This window comes from Triticum dicoccoides, chromosome 2A (assembly GCF_002162155.2).
Source record: "Triticum dicoccoides isolate Atlit2015 ecotype Zavitan chromosome 2A, WEW_v2.0, whole genome shotgun sequence".
NCBI classification, from domain to species: domain Eukaryota; kingdom Viridiplantae; phylum Streptophyta; class Magnoliopsida; order Poales; family Poaceae; genus Triticum; species Triticum dicoccoides.
The window spans coordinates 325,080,795-325,088,623 of NC_041382.1; positions in this window are offsets into that span (position 1 = coordinate 325,080,795).

The following is a 7,829-nucleotide window of genomic DNA, read 5'->3' on the forward strand; positions in this document are numbered from 1 at the left end:
GGGGGGGTGCTTCTTTTTTTCTGTTTTAATTTTATTACCCTAATTGTTTTAGTTTTGTAAAACATATAGTTAGCACCTAAATTACTAATAGTATTTATACCACTGCCACAATTATTCTTGTAGTTATAAAAAGTAGTTTTTAATAATTTAATTATTTAAGAGACGTTTAAATTATTGTTTCAGTGACTGTTCCTATTATCTAATGCACTTAAACATTGTATGTTAATTTGGATCCACCACCATAATCATCTATGATTTATTTGCTACACTTTGAACATTTTAGATTTGACTTTTCAAAACTTTTACCGTTTGACTAGATTTTGAATTTGAATTTGAAACGGTTTCGAACTAACACGAGATTAACAACGGTAATCGTGGTGACATGGCATCATTACCAGAGGGTTACTGTAGCTTGATTACCCGGGCGTCACAATTCTCCTCCACTACAAGAAATCTCGTCCCGAGATTTAAGAGGTAGTGAAAAGGGGGGGGGGAAGGTTTGGTAACGAATCTAGTGGGTCTTCTCATTCTGGCTTGCTCTTCTGGAAGGGACCGGTCCAGTACATTGATGTTTTCATTTCTCCGCTTCAGGTCATCATGATGAAGTCGGCATCCTTTCTTCGGGATCTTCATCGTATTTACGAATAGGTAACGAGGCATATTGGCAACGATAGTATGTTATAAGGGTAATGATCTGGGATTAACCCATGAATGAGCATATGAGTACCTCTCGAGTTGAACAAATAAAACACATCGAGAGTAAAGTTGGAAGGTACAATAAGAAGTTTCAGGCAGCCAGGCAATCGTTCAATGCCTAGCCAGAAGGTGAAAGTGGTTTTAAAGCCACGGAATAATTATTGTGTCCGATGGCAGAATTGATGATCTCATCGGAAGGTGGCTCACGAATTACATACGAGTCCACGTGGGAGGAATAACTTTGGAAACAGGGGGTGTACAGGAGAGTCAGATTTCGATCCTGTGGAACTGTGGGTTATGGGCCCACCATGTGGTTTTAAAAGTAAGAAGGGCGATGACGTCTTGCACGATCATGTAAGTAAGGCATTTCAGAGGATAGCCCGTCAGTTCTGTCGGCAACAACATCGGTACCAAGGGCGAGGGACGAAGAGAACCAATTCCTGCTCGTTGAATGAGGCGGACCAATAGGCAAAGTTCTTATCCATCGGTGGTTACCGAAATGTTTTCAACAATAGTAACAGGGTCTTACTGACAGAGTTGTGCGTCAAGGTGTTAACATAAGCAGGAGAATATCACTGCTTAGATCATATAGATCACAAGAAACGTTAACCCCACAAATGGAATGAAAATATGATTATCAGATTAAACAGAACAATGGAAAGGAAAATGTGTTTAAACACATATTTCAAAGGTATATCCTTCAGAAGGACGAGCAGAGCATGATATCCATGACAGGATATAATGTAGTAAACTCTTTAGGTAGGGGAGAGAAATTTCATGACATTACCCATACAATGATGTTTGGTTAATTGATAAAGAAAATTTAGCATTTTGAAGATCGAAGTACCAACGACATGCTTCGAGATAGCATTGACATGGCCTTCAAGCAAAGGTCGAACTTTGGATACACAAGCATCCATCAGGAACAGCTTATAGAATAAGCCTTACTATTTCCTAATGGAAGAATGGCTACCCTTGCTAAAATGGGAACTATAACAATAGGGCTCCGGCCAGGGGTGCTGGGCATGGCATCACCTTACCGGGTCATATAAAGGCCAATGTTATATCTCATGGAAATATGTTCCAACCGTCATATCTGGCCGAGATTCAGATCTGATTGGTGTTAAGATAACTCAGACTCGGGATGCCTGAGAAGAAAGGTGCAACACAAATTGTCGAGATGACAGTATAAGATTCTCGGGAATTGAACTATGGAAGCGAATTCCGAAACAAGAGTTCATCATTAAATCAAGAAGAGGATGAGGAGGTGACTGATGGACCCAGCGATAACTCATCGAGGTATCCAAAAGATGGATCTCCACAATTATGTGGATAAGGAGATAACATTTGTCATATCAAATGATATAAGGAAGTAAGCTCGAGGGAGACATACACAATTAAACATTGATTGAAAGGTGCGCCCAAAATATGGGTTGGGTTGCACGACCAATGTCGGAATGGTGATTCAATAATTAATAGTCTAAGAATGAACGGTCGTCCATTAAGAGGGTTGCTAGGAGGGCAGAATCCAAACAACACCGTTCACTTGTGGGTACCCCGATTGAAATCAACACGAGGACCAAGAAAGAATGATGATGGTGAGAAGTATCATTATAGCAAGAATTCTGAAGAGGTGGAGCAATCCTCACAACATTCTTGACATCAAAGATGGTAATACTCCACGGTAGAGTCATAACATAAGTAGGATAGAAAGGAACTCAAGGATCAACACAAAACAGGAACAAATTTTGTGTTGGAGGGAATGCAATAATGTTGTGGATGATAACCCAAACCATCGAGGGCAAAGGATGTTGTTTCTCATCAAGAATTCGATAGATATCTTGGAAGACCCCAGAATGTTGATGATCACGACACCTTTGTCTAGAGATTTCATGAAGGTGTAATCGATCGGCGATGACCTCAAGTCAAAGGAATGATGAAGCGAAAGGTTATTGGAGTTACGGGTACGTCATAAACTCCAAACCAAGTTTGTTGTTCAAGGAAAAATGACATGATGAGGAAAATTGACGTAAGCTTAGCTCATCGTCAAAAATTGTGCTCCGAGAAGAAGGACCAGGTAGCACAATTAAAATCAACACGAATAGATATAGCAGAGCAGGCTAGGAATGACATGATCGGGTACAAACTCGTACTTAACGAAGATCACTGAAGAGTTGTTGAACCGTAGTGCGGACTTGGTTCAGTTATCGGTGTCTTTGAGTGTTTAATAACTCAGAGCCCGTGAAAAATTGGAATCAGTGGGAAGGTAGCACTTGATGAAGAACTCATAAGAAGTTATGCAGTTCCATGATAATCTCGAGATACCAGGGGGGTAATACTCGACACAAGATCAAAGTAAAGGTTGGACTGGTGTATTGATCCATAGAAGACAATTGTTTTAACTTGTCCGAGAAATGGAATCAAAGAAGAACAATCATGGTCGGAACCACGGTTGCAAGGGATCAATTCACAGATACCATATGTTAGTTATCAAGGAAATAGTTATTATTACAAGAATCTTCCATGATAGGATATACATCGCGTCCATGGGCATGAACACAAAGTTCAAGGTCGACTCCCACTTCCTCAATGCATAATCTTCCATTCACCTCTCATATTTCGAAGAGGACATTAGTTGTTGAAGGTTTTACCTGGTGCAATACCAGATAAGTATGACTCGTGAAATCTTTCGGGTTCACACCGATGAGGGAAGGCATTGGTTCAATCCCATCGGGGCTTCTTGCGAACATACACCATAAGCTTCAAGAGTAAGTATCACCAACTCGAAAGCAGAGCATGGATGACAAAAGGAAAGGATACAATTTAACAAAGGCATTATGTATCGGAGAAGGACTCACAAGGTGATTAATTAAGAAGGACACTGTCGGATATAATAATCCAACAGTGGATAAGGCGATCCACAGTGGAGCTGAGGTGAGTATTGATACCCAATCAGAGGAAGAAAGAATGCGAATGCAACAGGTTATGGAATCATCTGAATAATTCAAAGCTTAAATGCAAAGGAATTATGATTTCCAAAACAAGGGATCAGAAGCAGACGTTCTGATCAAGGATGGATCAATTGAATATACCAGAGCAACAATCGACGACAGATAGTTTGGTCGAGAACCAGCTCATCTTCAAAATGACGTCTGAGCCGGAAAGATAATCCTAGGACTCGACTGATGATTGTGAACATTCACAACATATTGAATCAACGGACTCAAAAATGATGGTGACGAAGGATGCCAATATGAATACTATACTTATGGGATTAATCATAATGAAAGCAAACAAGAAATTCCAGAGCAATAGGTTGCTGAGGATTTTCGGAATATCGAATGGTATTTCGAAGGCTTTTGTGTAACACATGAACAACTGGGGGGATGAGCGGATACTCAACAAGTGCGAGAATTAACCGGAGGGGTATTCAGGTGTCAATGAACAGCGAGGCAGTAAGCTCAAAGGATTATCGAAACAACGACGAGTGTTTCGGGGTATCTTGTAATAACAAGACCAACTGGGGATGAATGTAAGAATAACTTCAAGTAGTTATCCATAAGGGTTGACGGTGGAAGGGGAATTGCAAGCGCGATGAACACAAGTTCTCGGGTTAACAGTGGAGAGTATCTTCGGGGTCTTCTGGTGCAGCAGACGATCATCAATAATTAGGGGCTCTCCGGGGTGAAAGTGACAACGAGATCCTAATGTTACATTTTTAGCAAAAATCGTTTAACCCGAATAGAAGAGAGTTCAGAATTCCCAGAGTAAAGGTCGAGGAGTAAAAGATCCTACTACCACCCGATGGCGACGTGGGCCCATGGGCCACACAGCCATGTTAGTAAAAGTTTTTCAACGACTAGACTCGACTTCGGCCAAGGAGTTGGAAAGGGGATTCCTACAGGCAGTTGGCTCTGATACCAACTTGTGACGCCCCCGACTCAATCGTACACTAATCATGCACGCAAATGTGTACGATCAAGATCAGGGACTCACGGGAAGATATCACAACACAACTCTAAAACATAAATGAGTCATACAAGCATCATAATACAAGCCAGGGGCCTCGAGGGCTCGAATACAAGTGCTCGATCATAGACGAGTCAGCGGAAGCAACAATATCTGAGTACAGACATAAGTTAAACAAGTTTGCCTTAAGAAGGCTAGCACAAACTGGGATACAGATCGAAAGAGGCGCAGGCCTCCTGCCTGGGATCCTCCTAACTACTCCTGGTCGTCGTCAGCGGGTTGCACGTAGTAGTAGGCACCTCCGGTGTAGTAGGGGTCGTCGTCGACGGTGGCGTCTGGCTCCTAGACTTCAGCATCTGGTTGCGACAACCAGAAAGAAAGGAAAGGGGGAAAAGGGGGGGGAGAAAGCAACCGTGAGTACTCATCCAAAGTACTCGCAAGCAAGGAACTACACTACATATGCATGGGTATATGTGTAAGGAGGCCATATCGGTGGACTGAACTGCAGAATGCCAGAATAAAAGGGGGATAGCTAGTCCTATCGAAGACTACGCTTCTGGCAGCGTCCGTCTCGCAGCACGTAGAAGAGAGTAGATTGAAGTCCTCCAGGTAGCATCTCCAAGTAGCATCTCCAAGTAGCATCTCCAAGTAGCATCTCCAGTAGCATCGCATAGCATAATCCTACCCGGCGATCCCCTCCTCATATCCCTGAGGGAGAGCGACCACCGGTTGTATCTGGCACTTGGAAGGGTGTGTTTTATTAAGTATCCGGTTCTAGTTGTCATAAGGTCAAGGTACAACTCCAAGTCGTCCTGTTACCGAAGATCATGGCTATTCGAATAGATTAACTTCCCTGCAGGGGTGCACCAACTTACCCAGCACGCTTGATCCCATTTGGCCGGACACACTTTCCTGGGTCATGCCCGGCCGCGGAAGATCAACACGTCGCAGCCCCACCTAGGCTCAACGGAGAGGCCAGCACGTCGGTCTAAACCTAAGCGCGCAGGGGTCTGGGCGCATCGCCCTGAGCACACCTGCACGTTGCGTACGCGGCCGGTGAGCAGACCTAGCAACCTCCATTACAAAGGAAGTTGCGTTAACGCAGTCCAACCCAGCGCGCGCCGCTCAGTTGCTGACGTCACGAAGTGCTTCGGCTGATACCACATCGTCAGGATACCCATAACTACTCCCGCGTAGATGGTTAGTGCGTATAGGCTCGTAGCCAACTCAGATCAAATACCAAGATCTCGTTAAGCGTGTTAAATATCCGTGAACGCCGAACAGGGCCAGGCCCACCTGTCTCCTAGGTGGTCTCAACCTACCCTATCGCTCCGCCACAAAGATCCACACAGAGGGCCGTCGGGACAAAGGTCCTTTCAGCCCCCAATCCGTGAATCACTCGCGGGTACTCTTCGAGCTGACCCGACTTTAGTCACCATCTGTATAGTATGTAAGTATGTATAATATATACCCGTGATCACCTCCCGAGTGATCACGGCCCTATAGTATAGCAAGGCAGACTGACAAGAATGTAGGGCCAAAGGTGATAAACTAGCATCCTATACTAAGCATTTAGGATTGCGGGTAAGGTATCAATGACTGTAGCAGCAATGACAGGCTATGCATCAGAATAGGATTAACGGAAAGCAGTAACATGCTACACTACTCTAATGCAAGCAGTATAGAGTAGAATAGGCGATATCTGGTGATCAAGGGGGGGGCTTGCCTAGTTGCTCTGGCAAGAGAGAGGGGTCATCAACTCCATAGTCGAACTGGGGCATCAGCATTGTCACGGGGTCTACCGAAGAGAAGAGGGGGGGAGAAACAGTAAATACATAGCAAGCAAATGCATAACAGGATAACAGGCAGAGCTAGACGTGTTCTAACGCGGTATGAGGTGATACCGGTGAAGGGGGAAACATCCGGGAAAATATCCCCGGTGTTTCGTGTTTTCGGACAGATGAACCAGAGGGGGAAAGTTGCGAGTTTGATACGTTAGGGGTGCGTGGCGGATGAACGGGCTGCGTATCCGGGTTTGTCTCGTTGTTCTGAGCAACTTTCATGTAGAAAGTATTTTCATCTGAGCTACGGTTTATTTTATATGATTTTCTAAAGTTTTAATCATTTTTAGAATTTATTTAACTATTTAATTCTAACATTATCCAGAATAGTGCATGCTGACATCATCATGACGTCAGCATGACGTCAGCAGTCAACAGGGAGTTGACTGGGTCAATCTGACGTGTGGGTCCCGCATGTCATACTCTATTTACTCTAATTAGGATTTAACTAATCTAATCACAGTTTAAATAACTCACAATAGTTAATTAGGTTAACTAAACAAGATTAATTAAGTTAATTAATTCACTAATTAATTGATTATTTATTTATTAATTTTATTATTTCATTTTTATTTTATTTCCTTTTTTTTAAACGTTCTGGGGCCGGGCCCCACATGTCTGTGGCCCATTGGGGCCTAGAGGGCGCGGGCGTCGGGGCACAGCCCGAACAGGGGCGCACCCGACCGAGCGTTGCGGGGCGGCGGTGTGGGGGTGAGGCCACCGGGCGCGACCGAGGCGGTCGGCACGCGTGCGGGCGCCGGGAATCGGCAGCGAGGGGCGGCGTCCAGGCGAAGGCCGCGACGTAGTGGGGGGCGCATGAGGAGGCGATGGTGGCGCGGCCACGGGTCACGAGCAGGGCGGTCGAGCGCCGTGGCCGCGGCCGTGGGACAGCGAGGCCGTGCACGGGAGCGACGGGGAGAGGCACGCGGTGAGCGCGCGACGTGCGGGGCCGGAGCGCGTCGACCGCGGGCGGGGATGGTGGTGACCGGGGCGACACAGGGAGAGAGGTGGCGAAGGGGGACGGCAGCGCTCACTTGCGAGCAGGGAAGGGGAGGGCGACGGGGCGCGTTGGCGTCGGCGAGGGAGAGGCGATGGAGCGGCGACGACAAGGTGGCGGAGCACAGCAGCGACGAGGCGGCGCCGGGGATGGGCGCCGGTGTCGCAGGCTCAGGGCGGCGCGGGATCTGGCCCCTCCCCGATCCAGTCGAGTAGGAGAGGGCCTGGGAGGAGGCAGGGGGCGGTGGTGCGTTCCGGCGAGGTCCAGGCGGATTGGGGGCGCCGGCGTGGTGACGACGGGAACCAGCGGCGGCTTCGCGGGCGACC